A 24941-nucleotide genomic window follows, 5' to 3' on the forward strand; every position below is an offset into this window, starting at 1 on the left:
TAAGCTCCCAAATTTATGAGAATATCATGAAAAACCCAGTCCTTGGTTCATAACTTTAATGTCTTAAGCCCTGTAGCCTGTTTTGTCCCAGTACTCAAGAATTTTGTTTGGATATTTTCCAGACTTGAAGACTAATGAGAAAAGACAGAATACTAACTGTTAATTACTGCCGGTGCCACAGAAATCTCCTTGAGGAGTAAAATGGAAACAAACATCACATTTAATACGCTATGTATAATTTGTGGTATAAAATAAATGGAAAGAAACATCACATCATATTTGTTGGGCCTACAGATGCTGGTAGCTGACAGTTTTTATTAGAGAGAAGACAGACGTGTATAGACAGGGAAGCAGGGGAGACGAAGGAAAATGCAATGCAAATACCAGAGTCTGCATACTGTTAAAGTTGACAAAACCATAAAAAGTCACACAAAGGGATCACAATGGCTTGATAATGGTCATAAAACAACCATTTCCATGTGGTCTGAAGCCTTGTAAGCAGGTTCTCTGGATGTTGGCTTGTCTGAGGGGAGGAAAGGGCTCCTGGCTCTGTTGTACTGCCTGAAGGAGGTTGGGAGGAAAAATCAGCTCGGTGACCAACGCATTTGATTAGCAACAGAGACAGGAACATCCAGACCTCTGCTGTCCCTCACCCATGCTGCCAATCATAAAACATTAATGCGTATGCTCAGCATTTGTTCAGACACACACTAGATTTTAACATGAGCACATGCAACATAAGAACTATAACATGATTACATGTTAACTCTAAACCATGCAATTGATGGGGTAATTAAACGTCTGTCTCTGTGACAAACTGGGCCAAGTATGTGGGAGGGGTCTGTCACCCTCTGTGATAGATTGACAGGTGACAGGTGAAGAGACCAAAACCAGACCAGACAGTACTGATCATACAACACAGCCAATAACACTCGACAGTGCTTCTTAACGGGTGGGTTACGACAAAAAAAAAAAAAAAATTGGTCACAGGTCTGTTTTGTCTGTGGACAGCAAGGAATACACACAAATATACACACTTTTTCAGTTTCCCTGACAAACTCAATGAACACAAACATTTTGGAAAAGCAAAAGCATTTTTCCTCCCATCTCATATTTTTTTCCAATCATCTTGTCCCTTTAATATCTTCAATGTTTCACATTATAGCAGTCTTCCTCAGCGAATCTGAACGTTCATTGTAGTGCTTACCTATTCATGTCTTTCTCTTTTCTTCCATGTTCAGATGGGATAAGTGCAAATTGCTCCGTTTGGCCCGAATCTGCCATTCCATTACCCTTCAGCCTCCTCTGGGAATGGACATATCCATGCTCCTCATGACCCCTGACCTTTCTCCATCAGGACATGGGGGTGAAACACGGGGGGTCTCTTTATGGTCACCCTGACTCTGGGGTCCACAGGGATGTCACCCTGAGGTGTTCTTCTACTGATGTTTTTCATGGCTTTTCTCTGGAGACCTGCAACAAATCGTGGTAAACTAATGGTATATTCATTTTTTAATGACAACAGCTGGAATGTGGGAGTAAAATAACATGACATATAATTGCTACTAGAGAAATGTTCATTCTCTATTTTTAACAGGATATTTGTCTTGCCTATTCACAAATACGCATTGCATAAACTTAAGTTGAAAGAGCGATAAACCTTATATGGACTTTTTTATAAAATAGCAGAAGATCCTTTGCATGACCCTTCACTACTTTTGAGATGCTGATAAACTCATTCAGTGATGGAATGGCTGGAAATTTAACACAGTCTGATTTATTGTCAGGCCAGCAGTAGATCACACTAACATTTTTGTGTTTCCTCATTGGTAAATGAGGCTGGTGGTCAGAGAGTTCAAGCCAAAAAGCCACTGATTTACAGAAGACTCATCGTCTTTGTTTGGGTAAACGCTTGAGCAGAACATCTGGTTAGGTTCACATCATTCTCACAGTAAGATGGCTAACAGAAGTAAGCCCATTTCCTGAAAATCAATACCAACATGGCAAACCAAGAAGGCAAAAAATGAACAACATTAATACATGCCTCAGTAACTTAGGGATTACACAACATTTGCCCTGTGAAATACATAGCTTAAGGGCAAGAAAACAAAGATATGATAAATAAAGGAAAGATAATTAACAAACAGTAAGAATTGCTTTCCAATTGTGCAAAACTCGAGACACAGAGCATTAGGGAGAATGTCAGTCAAAATTTCAGTAATATGTCAAGCAAGTGTCAAATATTTTTTCTTTGCTATGTCGCTCTTTCTTATCAAGATCTAACAGAAACTAAATACTTGACTGAAGAAATAAATGTCCTTAACAATGCATCATTTATCCCCAAAAAGGGTTTCTGTCTCCACAAACATTTAAGGATTTATTGCATTCAAGTAAGAGTGGCGCCAAAAAAAATTGCAAAAGTTTTCCTTCGATCTTAAGGTGTGTCTGCTCTGAGAACTCTCTCCATAGCTATAAGGTTTTATTCCATCACTATTACTCACCTGTACTGGTGCAGGTCATTTTACTTTCACAAATATACAGTGGCCCCAAAAAGTATTTAGACACTTAAGCCACAGTTAGAATAAATATATCGTTCAAATATGACTTCATACATCCATGGAAATGACCTTGGTTTAAAATAATTGAAAAATGTATCAGAAAAGTTAGTTCTGTGGAAAAACTCTAGCATCATTTTTTATCGATGTCTCTTGGTTTGGTATTTTATATCTAATCCAATAAAAGTTAAAAATGTGTGGGACTTAAGTGTCTAAATACTTTTTGGGGCCACTGTATATTTGTGAAAGTAAAATGATCTGCACCAGTACAGGTGAGTAATAGTGATGGAATAGAACCTTATAGCTATGTAGAGTTCACAGAGCAGACACACATTAAGATCGAAGTGAGGAAAACTTTTTCAATCCAAACTCTTCTAGAACTATGAATACGATACTAGCAAATTCCCCGACTGATCTACAACATCTCAGCCTACCAGAGAGACCCTCAATTCTGGATTCATTTTCCATCCTAATGAAAGCTTTCCTATACTAACATCTAACAGATGAAAGTCCACCTTTTTCATATTTCTCTCTGATTGCAGTAATAGCCTTATTTATGAGTGTCCATTCCAACTGAAGCACAGAGCTCAGGCCAGGCGGAGCTGGAAGCGTGATGGAAATTAATCTAGTAATCTTAAAATCCTTTCCTCATTTTTCAAAAACTACCCCAATTCATCACTAAAATCAATGACTTAGAACGGATCGTGCCAGGTCGTTAGGTATGGCATGATTAGACTGGAAAAATCAAGGCCAAAAACGTCCCAGACGTCAAATGAACTCCTGGAACGAGAGCTTGTAAATGCACAGAGGAAACAGCTATTGTTAATACAACATGTTGTAATAGCAACACGTGTAATGCAAGTTTAAGAAATGTTACCTTTGGGACTTTCCTTAGCTACCGTTCGGTTAGTGTAATTATAAATGGCGTGTTATTCTACTTATATCTCTAACATATGCGCTGTAAAGAGGGAACTGAGCACAATGGATCAAAGTCCTCATCAATAGAGGCCCACGGCCGGATCCAGAAGCCCCCTCAGTGCTTACCAGCATCCAGGCCTCTCGCCCACCTTCCCATCCCTGATTAAAACAGAGATGGGGCCCCTGAATTCAGCACATGTGGGCGATTACAAGGAAAACCTTCAGCAGCGTAATTATCGACAACCGAAAACTACACTGTAAAAAATGAGTTATCACAACTTTTTTATTTTTTGCCAAATTAACTTAGATAATTAATGTGGTTCAGATAACGTAATATTTTGAGTTTGTATTTATTAAACCTATCTCCTTCATTGTATTAACTCAAATTTTTATTTTCAATGAACTCGTAATTTTAAAGCAACAAAGTAACTTACTTTAAGTTAAACCAACAAGATTTTTTTTATGAAACATTATCATTAACTAAAATAAGTACAGTATCAAAACATAAAATACAACGGATTAAGCTAAAATACATTTTCGTGACTCTGTATTGAACTAAAAAAACGTGATGATACCAGATGGCCCCGGGAAACATAATAATATATATATATAAAAAAATGATTTCAAATGTAGCTGTTTGGGTGCGCTTGCAGTCAGAAACAAAGAGGGGTGTATTTTTCAAAAAGAGGGCTTGACTAAGAAAGTGCAACGCTTTTTTTGGCTTTTTTGAAAAAAAAATGTGATGTGTTGGAGCAACGGTCAATTGCTGTTTTTGTGACCCATTAAAACATTTCCCTATAGCTGGCATGTCCACTGCAGTTATCCAGGTAGCTGCCCTTGATTACAAGGACAGATGCATCCCAATTAGCATGCAGGTTCGATTAACACGACCACCTGTACTTGAGAAAACAGGGCAATACCCCTGACTGATTCTGTGAATGGGCTTTAAAAACCTGGTCCAAAAGATGAGTCATCCAGTTCAGCTCACATCCCAATGCAATCAAGAACATTGAAACCCAAAGAGCCGGGAAGCACTTGGGAAAAACTGCTTCCATGAATCCCTGCAGTGAAGTGCAGTGGCCAAATTAATCTCTTCATCTTCTCTCTGGACATCTCTTATCCTCCACTGTCATAAACTTGGCCGCTCTAAAGATTTACAGTCAACGTCTTCCTCTCTCTCCCATGCTGCTTTTGAGTCTAATTACTTTAATGTTAAAGCCTCGGCCATCTTTTTAGACACAAATTTTCTAAGTTCCATGAACCAAACGCCAGAAGAGGCTAAGAATAACACTCCTCATCCTACGTTTTTGAAGGGATGATATGTGTCCTTGCATCATGGATTTACTTCAAGCTGTACAATAATGAAGTCATTTTCCTTCGAAAGACTTGCATCTTTAGAGATCAGCTGGCAAATTCAGCTACTTAAGCCTTGTTTTAGCCACAAATAAACCTTGCTAAATGATCAATGACATGTCAAAATACCAGGGACTATTAAACTTAAATGCAGCACATAAATGGAGATGTCTTATGCAAAGACTGTGAATAGGAATAATTTGAGATGTTAAGCTGGTGACCACCCAAAGATGGCTACTTCTTTGACTTAATTTGGGCTCAACGATTGATTTACTGTATGTGAACCCACCTGTTTGATGAGTTTACAGTAGTTTAGCAGTCTTTTTCTCTCTCCAAACCATTTGAAAGTCTCCAGAACACGTCCTTGGGCTGTCACTGTTCTGCACAGGGCGGACTTTTCCCAAGCTGCAATATTTCCATGTGATTCCTATGTGCCAGGAATGAGAAAATATTAGTAACTTGGGTTTAAATATTGTTTCCACTGGTATTTCTGCTGTAATCACTACAATGCTGCTTGTTTTCAAGCTTTTTTTAATGAACAGAAACTGGGAGTGATGATATATACCAAGTTCTGTCATGAAATGACGCAGGCTGATGGGTACTTAACGCAACCTGCTGACAATTACATCGTTAACTAAACGGCACAGGCGGATTGGTTCGTGTAGCATCTGCAGCCAGTTGCTGCTCAACATTTGAAGTGATTGGTTAATTGGTACGTTTTTGCTGTAGAAGTTTGCAGTGCGCTTTCAAAGATCCTCTGAAACCCTCCACCCTCCCCAGCTCCACCTGTTTAGATCTGCTATTTGTGCAGCAGCCGTATGTCTTACATCAGTGTGTCTGTGTATGTTCTGGCAGTAGCAAGTCTCTTTACTTGCTCTGCAGCAGCAGTCGCATAGCAGATCTATTCTGCCAAGACCAAATGCATTAACACTGCCATATCCATTACCATGATAGAAAGTAAATTAATTAAACACTATGTATTTTGATTAAAGATTCTGCGTATGGCAACAAAAATAGCTATAGCTCTGTAATGGCAATTACGGGGTAAGTTTACATCTTGTGTTTTTAGCATTTTAATTAAAGGATTAGTTCACTTTTAAAAAAACTTTTGCTGATAATTTACTCACCCCCATGTCATCCAAGATGTCCATGTCTTTCTTTCTTCAGCGAAAAGAAATTAATGTTTTTGATGAAAACATTTCTCCATATAATGGACTTCAATGGGCCCCAAACGATTCAAGTTCCAAATGAGAGTTTCAGTGCAGCTTCAAAGGGCTTTAAACGATACCAGACGATGAATAAGGGTCTTATCTAGCGAAACGATCGGTCATTTCAAAAATAAATAAAAAAGTTTAAGTTTTATAAGCACAAATGCTTGCCTTGCTCTGTTTTCTGTCCTGACGAAAATTTTCTTTTAGGCTTTTTAATATTAAACAGGATACGCACACGAAATGGGCATTTTAAACGATAAACTGACACAAAGACATTTGAATATGTGTATATGGTCCTCCTTCCGCACATTTGTAAACACTGACTCAGTACTTCCGCCTACGTCAAGCGCGACCTTTTCAACGTAATTGCGTATTACATGACGTCACGAACGCGCATCACAGAACAGAGCAAGGCGAGCATTTGTGCTTATAAAACTTAAACTTTTTTATTTATTTTTGAAATGGCCGATCGTTTCGCTAGATAAGACCCTTATTCATCGTCTGGTATCGTTTAAAGCCCTTTGAAGCTGCACTGAAACTGTCATTTGGACCTTGAACCGTTTGGAGCCCATTGAAGTCCATTATATGGAGAAAAATCCTGGAATGTTTTCATCAAAAACCTTAATTTCTTTTCATCTGAAGAAAGAAAGACATGGATCTTGGATGACATGGGGGTGAGTAAATTATCAGCAAAAGTTTTTTTTTTTAAAGTGAACTAATCCTTTAAGTTTTTAATTAAATCATTTCAAGTTATCCTGTGGTCCCCTGGTTGAGAAGCACTGGTTTAAAATGACATGAGAGTGAGTGAATTTTCAGTTTTTGGTAAAACATTTCTTTAGAAATGAAGCATTTTATGTTACACAAGAATGAAAGGCTTTCTAAAAGCATTCATCCCTCCATGCTTTTGGTCCATCAGAAACAAGTGCTATGACCTCATGCATCCTGTACAGTGTTGTGTTCTACATACGTCAAAATCCGGTGGTGATAGAGTGTCGACAACAGTTCTGCCAGTCTTCATAAAAACTCAGCTAACCCCACATTATCTTGTGTCACTGCTGACTGAAGCAGGAAGTGAGCAGTGATGTCTAGAGATAAAGTAATCTGGTGCTGAGGTCACTGCCATTAGAGAGCTGTTTCTTTTCGGTGTTCACTAAAACTGGGTCAAATCATTGGCTCGTTCTAGCTGGGAAACAACTGTTGACTGTGAGCTGAGCACATGAACATTAGGTCTGTGGCGAATGACGTCCTTTGACTTTCTTTTATCTTAAGGGAAGCCTCCTGCTTGTTTCAAAAAAAACGCTGTTGTGACCTTCAGAGCTTGTTGTCAAAGTCAGAATACCTTGTGAGAGGAAAAAAATGAGATAAGTTCTTAAAACTAAAGGCTGACGGGGTCAGGGAGAACTACTGTAGAAGAACAAAAGCAATCAAGGAGAGAGCCTGCACTATTCCACCAAGCGTGGCTTCTCTCTTTACAGAGAATTATTAAGTACAAAGGCGGTAGTGGTCACATAATGGATTCTATTATTACTGTTTTTTCATTTACTATTGTTCCCTGAAATTTCATTTCAGCTTAAAAATAAAAGTGCAGAGAAAGAATGGTCTGTGTGTGAGTGTGCATAAAGGAGTGTGTAGGAGACTGTGATAAGGTAACTATTGCTACACCATCAACGAAAATAATAGACATTTTATATCTGGTGTGGTCTTTCTTGTCTCTGTTAGATTTACAAATATTCCATCGCTTGGGGTTCTAAACAAAAAGTGGATAGAAATGAAACATCTAGGAACTGCTAGACTGGATATATGTGAATTGGAGTGCCAAGAAATGAGCATAGTCTGGAGAGTTATGAGGCTACTAGACTGATTGTAGAACATACAGTAGTTATATTGTGTATTATATACACTAGTGTTCAAAAGTTTGGGGTTGGAAAGATTTTTTTTTTATATTTTGATCGTTTTTTCACCAGGGCTGCATTTCTTTGATCAAAAATACAGTTAAGTCAGTAACATTGTGAAACATTATCACAATTTAAAATACTATATTAATATATTTTAAAACTGTAATTGATTCCTGTGATGGCAAAGCTTACACATCAAGATGTGCTCCCCCAGGTTTGATGTCAATAAATCAAAGATTAATATTGTCTCTGTAACACTTGCCAATAAGGTTTCCTTTGTTAACATTACACATTAACATTTTACATTAGTTAACATGCAATGTAACTAATGAAAAATACTTCTACAGCATTCATTAATCTTAGTTTATGTTAATCTCAGCACTTAATAATAATTTTAAGATCAAAAGCTGCAACTGTTCACATTAGTTAATGCACTGAAAACTAACACATTCATTTCATCAACTAGAAATGTATTGCTCATTGTTAATTCATGTTAGTTAAAGGGTTAGTTCACCCAAAAATTTAAATACAATTTTCAAATTTAACTCACCCTCATGTCGTTCCAAACCCATAACGCCCGTTTCACACATACTCCGTGTGCAGTGCATATGCGGTGCGTGTTGCAGTGCGTATGCAGTGCAGGAGCAGCAGGCGCAATAGTGCTTTCACATATGCTGCGTTTGCAGTGCGTAACTGATTCGCTGCTGTTATACCACGAATACATACTCACTATTTGTATTTCAAATCCAGAAGTTATCAGCAACTTTTATTTAAAAAAAGTTTTCTTTGTCAGCATTGCGATTCTCTTTGTACACATATACACTGTTTAATAGACGTATTCACGTTTAAACACAATTTAAACAACATATTATTAAAAGCATTACTTCTATATAATTATATATTAAGTTGCTCAAGCAAGTGGTAAAAATGTTTTACCATGTAGGCTATACTATTAAAATCGCATAGCCTACATTTTAAATTAAAACTTAAAATTGACAAAAACAGCAGACTCATACCCTTGCCTTTCTTTTGCATAATTTAAATCTTTATACAATAAATCTTGCATGTCACTAATAACTTGTTTTTCCACCTCCACGAATGAGACGAGTGTTGTTCATTATGTTGTCTTATTGAAGTAAATGGTATTTTCCCTTGATTTACCCCGGTCTTAACGTCTCAGCATTCCGATTGTCTTTGTACGCATATACACTCTTTAACAGACGCACGTTTATACACAATTTAAACAACGTCAGCCTATTATTCAATGGATTACTTTTACTTATATTAAGTTGCTCAAGCAAGTGGGCAAATATTTAACCATGTACTTTATATTAAATCGCAAACATTTTAAATTAAAACTTAAAATTGACAAAAACAGCTGACTCTCATGCCTTTTCTTTTTCATTTAAATTTGAATACAATAAATCTTGCATATCACTAAGAACTTGTTTTTCCACCTCCACGAATGAGACAAGTGTTGTTCATTATGTCACCTTGTTGAGGTAAATTGTAGCTTTCCTTGCTTTACCCCGGTCTTAAAGTGAAAAAAAAAAGTATTTAAATACATTTATGTTGAGATTACTAAATTTTATTTAATTAATCGCATTTATGGTGAAATTGCTACATTTTTAGGTCAATCTGCGTTCATTTTGACCACGAAACATGCACTGTCACTTTAATTCAGCGCGTGCAGCACAGCAAAAATAGACTCGGTGCGGAAACGATCGCTGCACTGCTGTATACGCACCGCAACTGGAACGGATCGCCGGACTGCATCCGTGTGCAGTGTGAAAGCTCTAACCTGTTAACATGGGTACGGAAAAAAATACGCACCGCATACGCACTGCAAACGGAGTATGTGTGAAACGGGCGTAAGACTTTTTATTCATCTTCAAAACACAATGAAGAACTTTTAATGAAATCTAAGAATTTAGTTCCTCGACAACTACCACCTAGATGCTTCTAAAAGTTAATAAAGAAATTGTAAAACTAATCCATATGACTTGAGAGGTTTAGTTCAAATTGTCAGAAAATTTTCATTTACAATATCTTATTTTGTGTTTTGAAAATGAATGGGTTTGGAACAACATGAGGGTTAGTAATTGATGAACTTTTTTTTTTTTTTTTTTTTTTACATTTTTGGGTGAACTGACCCTTTAATGCATAACTAATGTTAAGAAATAAGACCTTATTGTAAAGTGTTACCTGTGTCTCTTTGATGTGTCTTGATGTTCCATATACTGTATGAATATGTGAATGAGATTTCAGAGACATCTACTGCTATTCATTTAAATATGCACTATGAGGGAAAAAAAGAGGAGAACAACAGAGAATAAGGCAAGAAGAATGAAAAGGGTAAAAAGGCCTGTAGGCATGGACAGTCTTGAGAAATATGCAGTGGGCTGGAGAAATCCCGCATTGTGATTGGTCAGAATCTTTTGACCTGCAGGAAGATGGAGAGACTAATCAGTACAGATCTGATGGCTCGCTTCATGTGCTCTGAGCTAATGAGAACACTTAAATTCTCTGCTGTCTGCATAATGACTCTCTTTATCTGTAAATCCTCAGCGGTCTGTTTCTTAACCATCCCTCCCTCTCTCTCTGCTTTCACATGTGGAATGCTGTGGATGAGGTAATCATCTGTGCATGAAGACTGTATCTGAATCGGTTTTGAAAGCCAGAACTGCTTTATAATATTACCTTTAAAATTAAGTTGTTTTTTTAACAAAAGTGAAGGTGTTTTTGCACTGATGCCAGGTTTATTCATTTGTTCAATAATCTTATGAATGATATTATCCTTTAGAAAATACAAAAAAATGAAATAAGTTAAAGAACCTTTATGTAGCAAGCTGGGCTGGGTCGAGAGCCGTGGGAATGGAGCGAGGCCGGTGGTGCGAATGCTAATGAGAATGCTAATAATGCCGGCCTCGAGTCACACGGAGGAACTCCGGAAGGAGTGACGACTGTGAAGGACGAGAGAGGACCAGTCTCATTAGCATTCTCGCCACTGGCCTCGCTCCGTTCCCATGGCGCTCGGCCCCGCCCTGCTTGCCACACATTTATTACATTAAATTTATTTCACAGATTTTTTTAAATATGAAAATATAAAATAACATAACACCTCTCACTCCTAGCCTTAATTAGTTTATTTAATCTTATTTAAATATCCACATTTACAATAGTTTGCAATCCTATTAAGTGAAATGCCCTACACCACAAACTGAACATTTTAAACTAAATAAAATGACTTCTATGTGTTAGATCTTTTTTTCATAGTTTCTTAGTCATCTGGGGCTCATGAAAACATCTAATTAATTACCAGTAGAGATTTGCCTCAAAGCTCCTCATCAGATTTGGGTAATGACTTCAGGGAAGAGCCTGTTAAACATGGCCGCCTGCAGAGAAAGACAGGGACAGGCAGGCTGCTTTCAGTGAGGTCCTCCTGGCCCACACAGACTCTGGGGTTTACCTACCGAACGCTTCCTGTCCCATGGGCAACAGCGGATATGGCTGAGAGTGTGTATGAGATAGATAGGTGGGGGTTCGTTTTATAGCCATTTTTTGTCAAGCACTGCTGGCCACCAGGAAAAGGTGGTGAACACTGCCAAGATTCCAACCTCTGGAATTTAACCTAAGCAGGGGAACGGGAGCCATCGACCAGCAGGATGCAATGCTGTATATGAGCAGAGCCATTCAAGCACACACAGGTTGATTCATAAAACAGCAGCAGGCTCTTTTAGACAAAGCCAACTCAATATGTACGACAGCCACGCTTTCAACACATTTGTACTCCATTCACCCAAATAGAAAAAACATCACACAGTTGGTGGCATGTAAATGAAAAGACATGGTTTACATTAAAGGCCTCAGTTTTGAGGCTTTTACTTAGGGCTGGGCGATAAAACGATAACGATAATTATCGCGATATAATTTTTCTCGATAAAACGATATCAAGAGTTCGATAAATGTTCGATAATGTTTATGCGCCAAAAGCGGAACGAAACTCATTTGAACCGCGCGCCACACAGACCATTTATCCGCTCGGCTCAAAGTCCAAACGGCAGCGCGAGCGCGAGCTCACTAGAGCAGATGCGTTTACTGATCGGTCTCGGTCACGAAATCCAGTGAGAAGCGCTTGAGTTCAGCGAAGAACACAAATGTCTCCGTGATTTAAACCAGTTTAAAGGCAGATGAAACAGCGCTGACAAACAGGAGAAACACTGTGCGCAGCGATACAGTCAGAAGGCTTTTCCGTCTACAAATTCCCATCATTTACCATGGATTTACTGTAACGTAACGTTAGCCTAGTAATATCAACTGAAATGTGGGATATACATATTGAATTGTATTATATTATTAATGTAGACAATGTATTAAAGGACTAATGGAATATAATTACAGTATTTAATAATGTATTTAGGCTACTGTTTTTCATACAAATACCATAGAAACCATAAAGTTACACTTTGCCATGATAGTGAGGTGCTACAGGCTATGCCTGGTTTCATCTGTGGTTGTCATGATCTAAATGCATGATACTGGATGACCAATAGTTAAGTTTAATAAAACTCAAACAGTCAGAATGTTACATTTTACCAAAAAAAAATAAAAAATAGCACATGCAGAAACTAAGAAATTGTCCAATAAATATATTTATTTTGTTAAGGAAAAATGACAAATGTTTGAATGTTCTACCTCAGATTTGTGAAATGATCACCTGTTTGGCAGGTGTTTGTCATGATATGTTCTGACAATAAAGAGTAGTTTAAAACCACAGTTAACGCTTTTACTTAGGAGCAAAAATATGCCTTTAAACTTGAAAGAAATAAAGATTTGACTTTTATCGTGATAATTATCGATATCGACTGATATAAAAAAATTATCGTGATATTTTTTTTTGCCCATATCGCCCAGCCCTTTACTTAATGTCTATTAACTTCAATGTCATCTACAGTACAATGCATTTACAGTCGTGTAAGTGCACTTCCAAAAGTAAAGAAATTGATATATATATGCTGATTTACAATTTAACAATAATAATAATATATTATATCTGCATTAGATGCAGCCATTTTGAGTATAAGAGACTTATACACTACACACACACACACACACACACACACACACATGTTGGTATTCCTTTCATTATGAGGACATTCCATAGGCATAATGGATTTTATACTGAGCTAATGACATTTTCTAGCACCTAACTCTAAACCTTCCCATCACAGTAAACTTTCTGCATTTTTACATTTTTAATAAATCATTTAGTGTTTAGAATTATAAGGACATCAGCATGTCCTCATAATGTAGGGGGCGTGGCCTGAAACCTGAATACACACCACAATATAAGGACTTTGGGCAGTTTAGGTCAAACCAGTGCACACGTCTCTTTCTCTCTCTCTCTAATTTGTCTAATTGTTCATCTGGATTGCAGAGGCTCTGATGTTTCAGAGGATGCAGCATGCAATCCTCATCCACATCATCCGCGTTTCTGAGAATCTGCCCTCTCATCTTCCGACGGTTTGAAATGTGGTTCATCACTGGAGCATCACTTTAAGATTTGGTTATCATTAGTGGTGCCACCCTATAGTATGTCTCCAGTTAGCGGAGCCTCAATGCCTGAGGAAACACCACTAATCACCATTCTGTTCAGTCACTAAGATGGAAGCCTCATCAGTGGCCTGATGGATCTGAAAGGTTGAATACTGAGCAATGCACTCCAATCAGCAAGCACTGGAACAATTTTATGAATTTCCCATGGAGCACATGAGAATCTGGCCAAGTGATGGTCAGCACTTAGAAGACCCACTTACAACATTATTCTTGCATGACTGAGAAAATGTCATTAAAGTGTTTCAATACAATCATGGAAAACAGGATTTTCTTTGCCTTTTTGCAGAGTTTGATCCTCTGTACCCATTTTTAAAGTTCCATCGGCAGTCAACTGCAACCATAAAAATGAATAATTCTGAAATAATCATGGTATCGATGTCAAAATCATGAGTACATAAACATATGACAGCCTACATTTACACATCAACACCTACTGAGTACTCAGTACTATAGGCTGGTACACATAGTTTAGTGAATCATAAAAGGTAATTTACATGTTTTAAAAATACATGAACACTACATTTCTAGATTAATTCATTAAAAAATTATAAACATTTTTTTAAATGAATATACAGTTTATACAAAAACACAATCTAATGTACAATATAATGACTTCCTAAGCCACTTTTTGATGTCTATTAAATGCTTTACTTGTCTGCTGCAAAACTCTAAAGCCTTTGAAATACCTGGGGTTTTTATTCTAAGCATATATTGATACTGATTAACTGCAATTTGTTTGGTTAAATAATCAGCGTATTATGTTGACGAATTCATTGTTAAATATAATTACGTTTTAAATGAATTTCCTAACATACAGTAAGTGGACTTCAGCGGGAAAAATACTAAAAGTGTCAAATATGTCCCTTTAAAGTGAGAACAGAGCAGCCGTGATGATGCAGGCCTGTCTGTCTTGATCAAAGACCTGAAACAAGATGCTTTTTAAACAGCTAAAACAGCACCTGTGTCACCTGCCAGGTAAAACAAAAGCTCAAACTGATGTCACGCAAACCCCAGCACCGGTGTCACGTACATTCAAGCTTATCATGGGCCGGTGTTGACTGAGGTGGAAAAGTAAACATTTACACTGATTCAATAAACCTCTTTCCAGCCTAGTCATACATTTCAGCCATGATACTGGTCCATGCACATGGTCCAAACATAGACGTACTCTGCCCTGACAATCTGTGTAAGAATAAACAACGCACACACCATAGACCGCCCTGACTTGTACTCGTGTAGGAAGGCACGTGTAGAGTCATAAAACTGCCAGACGCAGCCCTATAAGAGGCAGGCTCTGTAGGAAAAGAGGAAAAGTGCCTGAGGATATGTCGTTTAATGCAGTGGAAGGTTAATTAGTGGTAATTGGTTAATTGCAGAGAGAGGAAAGAGCGGAGACCTTTTAGGGGGAATTAGACAGACAGTGCTGTCGTAGGGGTGAGGGGCGACTGCGTCACGGAAATCCACATCAGAGACAAGTCTGAGAAATCAGAGCACATATTCCTTTCAGTGCCTCAAAAAATGTACAAAAGATTCATTCAAGTAGGCTGCTTAAACTAGGTCAGCTTTGTCACTTTATTTTAAATGATGTGCAAAGAAAGTCGGATGGATGGATGGATGGATGGATGGATGGATGGATGGATGGATGGATGGATGGATGGATGGATGGATGGATGGATGGATGGATGGATGGATGGATGGATGGATGGATGGATGGATGGATGGATGGATGGATGGATGGATGGATGGATGGATGGATGGATGGATGGATGGATGGATGGATGGATGGATGAATGGATGGATGGATGGATGGATGGATGGATGGATGGGTGGATACAGATAGAAAGACACACACAGACAGACCGACACACACACACACACACACACACACACACACACACACACACACACACACACACACACACACACACACACACACACAAACACACACACACAGAACGAAAGGCAGATATGTTGGGGTTTTGTCCTATTTGTTTATTTTAATATGAGATTTGGTGTGCCCTTCATGTGGATTCCCCTCCTCCTTGTTCAGGGCCCTCAAACACAGGCTGATCCCAAACCACGGCTATATATCTAACCAGACACAAGCAGAGACAGCCAGACCAGAACATCCTTCACTTTGTCATTGTCATAAAAATGTATCTGAAAAAAATGTTCCTCTATTAGATGTCCTTGAGAAATAATAACATCTTATAATATAAGGGTGTAGATGTCTGAATATTTAAGAAATAAAAATAAAAAAAAAACATGATAAAGATAAAAAAAATTGATGAATTTGATTGAATTGCCTTTAAGATGGCCATCTTGGTAACACACATGGCAGACTAAACTCCCCAAAATGATTTGTAAAGATTACATTTCAACTATTTTTAAATAATATTTGACAACAATCATAATTTTGATTCTTAAAGATATGAGCTCATAATTTTGAGCCTTTGAAAACAGTCATTGATGTTGAGCTAAAGCAGAATATAGACTACACTTTACCTCTGAACATCTCACATTTAATCTCATGTCCAAATATCCAATCACATAGAATTAAACCTTAAAAAAAAAAAAAAACGATATACAGCATAAGCCACCTTGAGGTTCTCTCTGGATACTATTTGTACTTTATCAAGCCTGACTGCATTGCCACACTCTTTCCAGCACTAACTCAATCCGGTTTGAGAGGACAAACTGTATGGACCCCTGTTACTTCTCGCTATTTGTATTTTCAGAGTAAACCCTATTCAAGTGTTTGTGTCTGCGGTCCACAGCGAGTCATCTATCAGAGCTAAAGAGCTGTATGAGGGGCACTACACACAGACAGGACTGTGAGAATGGATTGAGGACTGTGGCCAAACAGAAGACATTAATCAGATACTGGTATTCCCTGCTGGGGTAAGGAGAAGGCTGGTGAAAGCTTCCTTCAGCAGAATACATGAGCACGGGCTCCGTACCACACAGGGAGCTCTCGATGGACCGCACTGAACATGCTGACTGAGGTATGAAGCTGGACTGCGTTACTGTACAAGGTTTGGCAGGACTTTAGTATCTCAAAGCAAATAAAGTGAAAGGAGGAAAGAGGCTGCAAGAAAGAGACAGATAGAGTCTAATCTGCAGTAGTTGAGAGCGCTAAATACTCACCAATGTCATCTCAGGTAGGAACAAGTGCAAGTCAGACCTCAACACCCTAAATAACAAACACATTTAAATGTATTAAATGTATAAAAAATAAAAATAAAAATAAAAACTTAAAGGGATAGTTCACCCAAAAATAAAAAGAAAGAAAGAAAGAAAGAAAGAAAGAAAGAAAGAAAGAAAGATATCTTATTTGTGTGTTTTTTTTCCTCATGCGACACACTTGCCTCACAGAGTGACTAAGAAAGATACAGTACTAATTCCCAAATCCGTGTTTCTCATTATGAAAAAATGAACAGAGCTTGCACTCAAACAAACAAATTCAGACCGCAACTGCCGCGTGTGTATACTAAGCGGAATTGGAGAGACATGCACACTAGAGCAATAAGTCCCAGGATTTGTAGTTTGTTCTTTTTGTCATTAAAATGGTTTTTAAGTAATCCAGGTGTATGCACAGACTACGGAAATCCAGCTTCTCCCAAATAAACATGCAGGCATTAAGACTCACGATGGTCCGGAAAAGGCATGGTAGTGACTTCCAAAATCTTTGTTTAAAGTCACACATTTTAGGAGCATGAAACTAAGGGGAACAAATACATACAAAGAGAAAACTGCCCCAGGTGTACACCGTACCGGGACGATCTGATACACACCGACAGTGATGCATCCACACACTCAACATCTGGACACGAGCACTGCACTATATGGTCTGTCCCGGGGCTGATCTGTCATTAGGGCCAGAGATGTAGTCGGTAAACATTCACAGATGAGGGGAAGAGCTACAGGCCCCCCCACCTTTCAATGTGCCAGTGTGTGTGTGTGTGTGTGTGTGAGAGGGGGAAACCCGATAGCCCTTCTGTAATCAGTCTTGTTAGTGTCCGTGAGCAGTAGCCCCCGTCTAACCTGCCCTCGGTCAAAAACATGGCACTGACGGAAAGAAAGGACTTACTCTAAACCCAAAACAGATGGCTTTAATGGATGATTGTGTATCCTATTTGTGCCTGTGTGTATTAAATGTTTTGTATTTGAATCAGTGTTGCTGCAGTACGAGTCTGTAAACATTTTCTGAGGGAATGCCCTGATAGGATCACATATGACATGCTTGATTTAATACACTCGTAGTCAAAAGTTCAAAAAAGTGCCCACGTGTTGGTTCTGTTGAAGAAAAAATTCTTGTTAAGGTCTGCATATTATATACTGTACATTTTGAAAACTTGTGCATTCTATATTACCAGATGTGCTGATTTAATAAATAATACATTTAAAAAAAGTAAACGGAAAAAAAAAGTAAATAAATAAAAAATTGTAAACAAAAAAAAAATAGTAATGCTTTAAAATGTACGAATGTAAATTGTATATAAAACAATCTTGCCAGATTTACTGATATTCTAAATATGATCAATTATATGATAAAAATAGTAAATAAAAAAAATAATAAAAAAGTAAAACAGAAAACAACATTTTAAAAATGGTAAACAAAAAAAATTATAATATTTAAAAAAGTAAATAAATAAATAAATCCAAACATACATACCCATTTCCCCACAATAAAGAAGCAGGCATGGGCATAATATTGCTGTTTTGTTACAAAAAGACCAAAACATTAAACATTGAACATAAAGGGCCCTATTTTAACGATCTGAAACGCAAGTGTCAAGCGCAAAGCGCAAGTAACTTTGTGGGCGGGTCTTGGCGCTGTTGCTATTTTCCCGGCGGGATAAATGACTCTTGCGCCAGGCGCAAATCTAAAATGGGTTGGTCTGAAGTAGCTTCATTATTCATAGGTGTGGTTTGGGCGTAACGTGAAATAAACCAATCAGAGCATCATCTCACATTCCCTTTAAGAGCAGACGCGCTTTTTCCATGGCAGATTGCTATTGTAACGGCGGATTTGCCAGGCGCATGCCAGGAGCGGTTCACAGCCAAGGAGAGCAACGCTCTCGTCACGGCCGTAAAAGAGAGAAATTACATTGAAATGGAGAAACCCACCCAAATTAACTTAATTTAACGGTTAAACGGGCGTATGATAATTTGGGTAAATGTGAGCTAGATGCTTTTATAATAAATTGTCTATCTATCTATCTATCTATCTATCTATCTATCTATCTATCTATCTATCTATCTATCTATCTATCTATCTATCTATCTATCTATCTATCTATCGTAATAATGTATGATTTGCAAAAATGAAAACTGCTGCTTCTGTGTAGATGAGAGAATCAAAGTGTATGCGCGTTGTGCACACGCTACATTGATTATGGTCAAGCATGCGCCCTTAAAATAGCATATGAATAACATGCGCAACGCGCCACTGACTTTAAACAATTTTTTCCTGATTAGTGGCGCAATTGTTTTATAAACCTGCAAAATAGCATGAAGGAACGTTTGCGCCGGAACACGCCGCCTCTTTGCGCTGAACCGCCCTGGAGAGCGCAAGTGTATTTCCTAACTTACCGACGTGCGTCTCTGGAGGGAAAAGTCCGCTTTGCACGGGTGCAAAATAGGAATGATACATGCGTCGGTGTACAAAGTCAATTGCGCTGGGTGCAAGATAGGGCCCAAAGTGTTTCTCTTCAGTTAAAGATAACAACAGAAAACAGATTTAGCTTTACGTTTGCCAAGTAAGTGTTTTTTAATAATTCAATAGTTATAACGGGAAGACTTAGTAAGCGTTATGCAATTAACTTTTCCTCATCATCCAGTCATGTATCTTCTGCTTTAAAGGACCTCTAACATCCGCGTTCATCCAGACTGGCCTCCCAGGTTGTTGCACTGGTTCGGGCCCAGCTGGGATCCAACAATAACTTTTTTGTTAATGCACGTTTATGGCTAATCCTGCATGCCCTTTGATATCTGATAACATACTCAGCTTGACTGAACGTGGATTAGAAGCCATTCCGGTTCTACAGATCTGTGTTCTCCTTGTTGTGGGTCCGTTCTGACAGAACATGGATAAAGCGAGCGGAACGCTGGTAGACGCTCCTCAGCTGCGATGACTAAGGCAGAAGAGAATGCGTAATTAAAGTGAAGCATTTCCTCTTCAAATGAAGCTCTGAGGAGCTTCGGTTTAATTACAGTTCTTTAGATAAGAACAGGCTGGTACACAAGAGAGTGGTGTGTTAACACAGTGATTTGGATGCAAAGAAAAAAAAAACAGAAAATGAAAGGGAAGCATAATTAACTCAAGTATGTGTTGATGCACCATCTTAATAATGTATAAAAATATATGGTGATTGTAAGGGGCAAGAATCAGAAAGTGTAAAAGCTTTAAAGATAATTATTTGTTTCTCAGTATGTAGCTTTGCATAGCTAGATCCTCCATGGCAGCTTTCTTTGTTCAAGGTCCGCCCAGAGGCCGTCTGACTGACTTGAAAAGCAACTAATCACAGTTTGTTTTGTTCCTCGTCATGTTTGGGTGTGTGAAAATGTAACGTCGATGTTCCTACAATAACAGATCGGTGTGTCAAAATCAGAGACGTATTTTAAAGAGTAGGCCTACTTTACATACTTTTGAAAATCCTGCATTTAGTTGATCCTGATAAGCGCTCATTGTCACAGTTGTAAACACAGCGGCTTTCTTCTTCCATAAGGGGGTTTGGCCTCACGGCATCTTTGTTTCCAGGCGGACCGTTAAAGAACGCGACACACTTATCCTGTAGAATTCAACCAATCAGATGACAACTTCAGAACTTCTGAAGTGTTTCTAATTTTGTGTGCCTTATACATTAGACATTCAGCCGACGGTCCGTGGGTGTGACATCTGAGGCTGAGACTACTCACTATGTAAATTAGACGTATTTTCTAACTAGAGTATTTGAACAGGAAGCAGCCATGGTTTGTCTAGACAGAAACTACTTGAGCCAAAATAGTGATGTAAGGACCAGACATAATGGCACACCAGGACCAAATATTTCCCAAATGGTTTGGGGCTCTTACTGTGAATTTGGGCGTTTCCCATTTCATTAACACCAACAACAATACAATAATAATAAACTTCAAAAACAGTGACAATAATAATTAAATAAAATAACTATTTTTAATAACTAAATTATTATAAGAAAATGAACTAAAAAGTTGTCTTTTAAGCAGACAACAACTGTTTTTACAATGACTAGCACTTCTGTTTTATTTTAAGTATGGATGTAAGTATTCTTAAGTTATGCGTATCAAGTTTCCACTTGTATTACAGACGGCAAAAACCAGAGCTGATTCAAATAGAGATATGTCAACATCTATGTCAAACACAATATTAATATGAATGCTGCCATTGAGAACTTACACAGTGCAGGTCTGTGGGAATAAATGCATGTACATTATAAGGCTGATGGATCCTTTCTTTGTGTTTCTGGGTTGGTTCTGTGGAGGAGATGCCATGCTTTACAGACAGAAAGAAAACTATTCTGTCTGTCTGGATCTAATGATGTATCACAGGTTTATGATGACAGAGAAATGCATTTGCTTTGCATTGAAAAATGTGCCTCTGAAATTACAGCACACATCTTGATATTAAGTTGTGTAGTTATATATCTTATGTATGTTACCAAACTAAATTTATATGATAACCACTTATTCAGATGTGCAAATGATCAGTATCACTTTTACTTCGCCTAAAAAATTGAGGCCACTTCACCATTTTGTGTGAAGCCTGGCTACCACAAGCCTGTTACAATATCAATCTATCCTTAAGGGCTAACTTTGAAGATGAAAGACACTTAGTCTAGGGCCATCTCTTAACTTAACCATTGGCTTGGTTTGCTGTAAAGGATTTGGCAACAGTACTAAGCCTGTGGTTTTTGGCATCCAGCACACGCCTGCATGTCTTTGGGGATGCGACAGAGGGAGTCGGTTACGTAAAGGTGGGCCAAGCCCTTGCTAAGCGGGCCATATGCTGCCCCTCTCATGCCCAGCGATGGGTCACTGTGCGCCAAAACTCACAAGCTGTACCAATTAAACCACCCACCTCATCTTTGATACAGTGCCCATCAAAACGTTCATCTTTCTCCTTTTATTTTCCTCGCTTTCTCTCTCGCTCTCCTTGAAAATACATCTCAAACCACAGTTACAGCTTGTTCTCCTTTCCCCATCAATCCATTATCTGTACATTCACAAGAGAGCTCTACTTTAGGTTTTCTAGACACCGTTCAACTGTTTGCCTAAAACAAATATCAAAAAGACATTTCAGTTTTCTTTCCAGTGCAGTCCAATCAGTGAAGGGGCTCACAATGCCATTCAGAACTGAATTAAGAATGCCTTTGACATTCCATTTCTTGAATTTGAATTGAGGTAGCAAAAAAGACAAAATTGCTATTCAAAGTTGAATGTAAGGAAGCACAGTATAATTTAAATTAACTGAAATTCAAAGAAAAGACAAACTCGGAATTTTGGCTTGATAAAGGCCAATAAATGTACAAAATTTAAATTGATAAATGTATTAAAACATTTAGGTACCTAATCACAGGTATTAAGTTTTTTTTTTTTTTTAAGTTTAAAATATATAGAAGTTTCATAGGTCTCATGGACAGAGAGAATGATAGAATGATAAAACGATAGATATAGCAATGGATATATGGATGGATGGATGAATGGATGGATTGACGGACGGACGGACGGACGAATGGACAGACAGATAGCCAGACAAATAGACAGACAGATACTGTAGATAGGTAGATATCCATATTCTCTGAAGAAAAAGTGAATGATGCTGGCAAGGGCAAAACTCACTGGCACAATGCTATGGTTTTGAAATTGGTTGTCAGGGTGTTGCTAAGACATTCTGGCTGTCATCTCAACACTACACTGAAGTAGATGCAGGTTATGCTCTATGAACAGTGAGCTACCGACTGGTATTTACTGAGCTCCATTTCTCTCTTACGCGCACACACACACGTTGGGTTTCCATGTTTTATGGGGACTTTCCATATAGACATAATGATTTTTATACTGTTCAAACTGTATGTTCTGTATATTCTATCCCCTACCCCTAAATCTACCAATCACAGAAAACTTTCTGCACATTTACATAAAAAAAAAAAAAACAATTTAATATGATTAATAAGCTGTTTTCCCTTATGGGGACAAAAAACAAAGTGTACAAAAACTGGTGTGCAAAGTGGTATTAAGTTTCTCACAGTCAAATGCGTGATGTGCTGGAGGCTTTATGCATAGAAACCTGTCTAAAAAACATGAAAAGAAAAAATTATGGAGCAACCCCCCCTTTAAAGACCCCCAAATTGACCTCCGACTCTGAAAGCTCAACTTTTCCACTTGGCTCTCATTTGTGTTTGCATTTCAGCAGGCCGCAATACAGAAGATAGATGTATTTGCCTAAATCCTGAGAAGTTGATGTGGAATGAGGAGATCCAAGGACAACAGCAGCCATGACAAGAGGCACTTCAAAAAGAGGTAATGAGTAACTGCAGGTCAGACTCAGAGAAATATGAGGAGAATGACTGCGAGCACGAAAAAGAGACAATAATGTTTGATCCTGAAGGAAGGCCAGACCCCCAAGTCTGACTCCTGCCAGCTTTGCGTCACGCTGAAATCCTTCCCCCTCTTCACATGCTTTCATTATAGCATGAGAGCTCATTAATCAAAGCTCTCCTAAAGGAGAGAGGCTGAACGCTGGGGTGTGAGTGGCCTTCTGATGCTCTACTGCCTCCATGCCATATTGGACACACACACTTACAAATCCTCTGGTAATATATAAACTAGTCTCTGGTAGCTAACTATGAGGCATTTGATCGATTGATCAGGAAGAGGGGGAACATGTTGGGACAGGTTTCTCTGAAATGGATTTTACCACAAAAATCGATCATTTAAATAATGACATAGCATTTAAGTGTCACCATTTTGATACACAAAAACTAGAGTCAGAGGACATGATATTTCTTCCTAGCACAATCAACATTTCTATGTGAACTTCCGGTTTGGATTAACATTTATTTTTTATCATCAAAGCATCCCTATAAATGAAAGAACAGAGTCGGTGAAATGAACAGACTGCGAGAGCACCCGTGGACTCCACCAGCTGAGCTCCCAACTCTTCCAACCAATCAACAGATTCATCAGAGGCCCCAATCAAACACACACGCGGAATAACAGAGGGAACATTTCTCATACCAGAGCCTCTGGCGTGTGTAAGTCTGCTTCTGCCAGCAGTTTGTCATCTTTGAATGATTGGTCATATCACCACCAGTGAGTATTTAAAAGTTAAACATGCAGAAGATATGATGAATTTGGCCAAGGATCAAATACACAACATTGTTTACATTCAGCCTAAAGCCTGTTTCACACTGCATGTGATATTTGATAATTCAATTCCCTATAAACCTATTCATCAACTATCTTTTGCTATACGGCGTCTTTGAATCAATATAAACTACTACTTTCCACTCAAAATGACACATAAACACCTTTTATTCAGTAAATGTGACTGAATCCAGATGATTTAAGCAGTTTACAGCTACAAGTTGGGATTTGGGCTCTGTTCTGGGTAGATAAATTAGCATTTGGATGTAAACGTGATCCACATTATCATGTAAATTAGACTTCATGACAATGAAATTTATAACAGTTCTCAGTCCCAATACGAATAATATAATTCATGCCTGTTATTAAAGGAAATATTTAATAGAGTAACCCAGAAATCAAGCTGCAGTTTGGCTACACAGCACAAATACTGTCAGGCTGAAGGCTTGTAGTTAGCTGCTTCTCTTATGAACATGGTGTGAAACCTGCCTATTCATGCAACTCAGTTGGGTCAGCTTAAGAATATATCAGCATTATTTGATTAAAAAATGCAGTAAAACAGATTTATTGTGAAATATTTTTACAATTTAAAATAAATGGTCTCTATTTTAATATATATTAAAATGTAACTTATTCCTGCGATGGCAAAGCTGAATTTTCATCATCATTAATCCAGTCCTCAATGTCAAATGATCCTTCAGAAATCATTCTAATATGATGATCTGATGATTGGTGTTGCTTAATATTTTTGTGGAAACCACAAAAATGCATTTGTTTTAATACATGTATTTACTGTCATGTTTGATCATTTTAATGCATCTATGCTAAATAAAAGGGGGTTAATTTCATTAAAATTTTAAACATTTTCTTTTGAATGGTAATGAGTATATAGTGAAATAAGTAATGAGTATATAGCTTCATACACAAAACACTCAGAACCAAAATTAGGCAACGTCTTCTTATCCATCACTCAAACATGTCAAATCGAGAAATGCTTCTTCTGT

General features: G+C 38.0%; 1 long non-coding RNA gene across 1 annotated transcript in view; it reads right to left on the reverse strand.

Annotated features, from left to right (window-relative positions):
* Positions 1-203: 203 nt before the first annotated feature.
* LOC308706527 overlaps positions 204-24941 on the reverse strand; it is a 32358-nt gene continuing 7620 nt past the window's right edge. Inside the window, exons 3-5 of the long non-coding RNA XR_014032044.1 lie at positions 5116-5253; positions 1208-1473; positions 204-561 (exon numbers count right to left, since the gene is read on the reverse strand). This is a non-coding gene — a long non-coding RNA (uncharacterized lncRNA). The remainder of the gene's footprint in view (positions 562-1207; positions 1474-5115; positions 5254-24941) is intronic.

This window comes from Scardinius erythrophthalmus (assembly GCF_964197995.2).
Source record: "Scardinius erythrophthalmus genome assembly, chromosome: 18".
Taxonomy (NCBI): Eukaryota; Metazoa; Chordata; class Actinopteri; order Cypriniformes; family Leuciscidae; genus Scardinius; species Scardinius erythrophthalmus.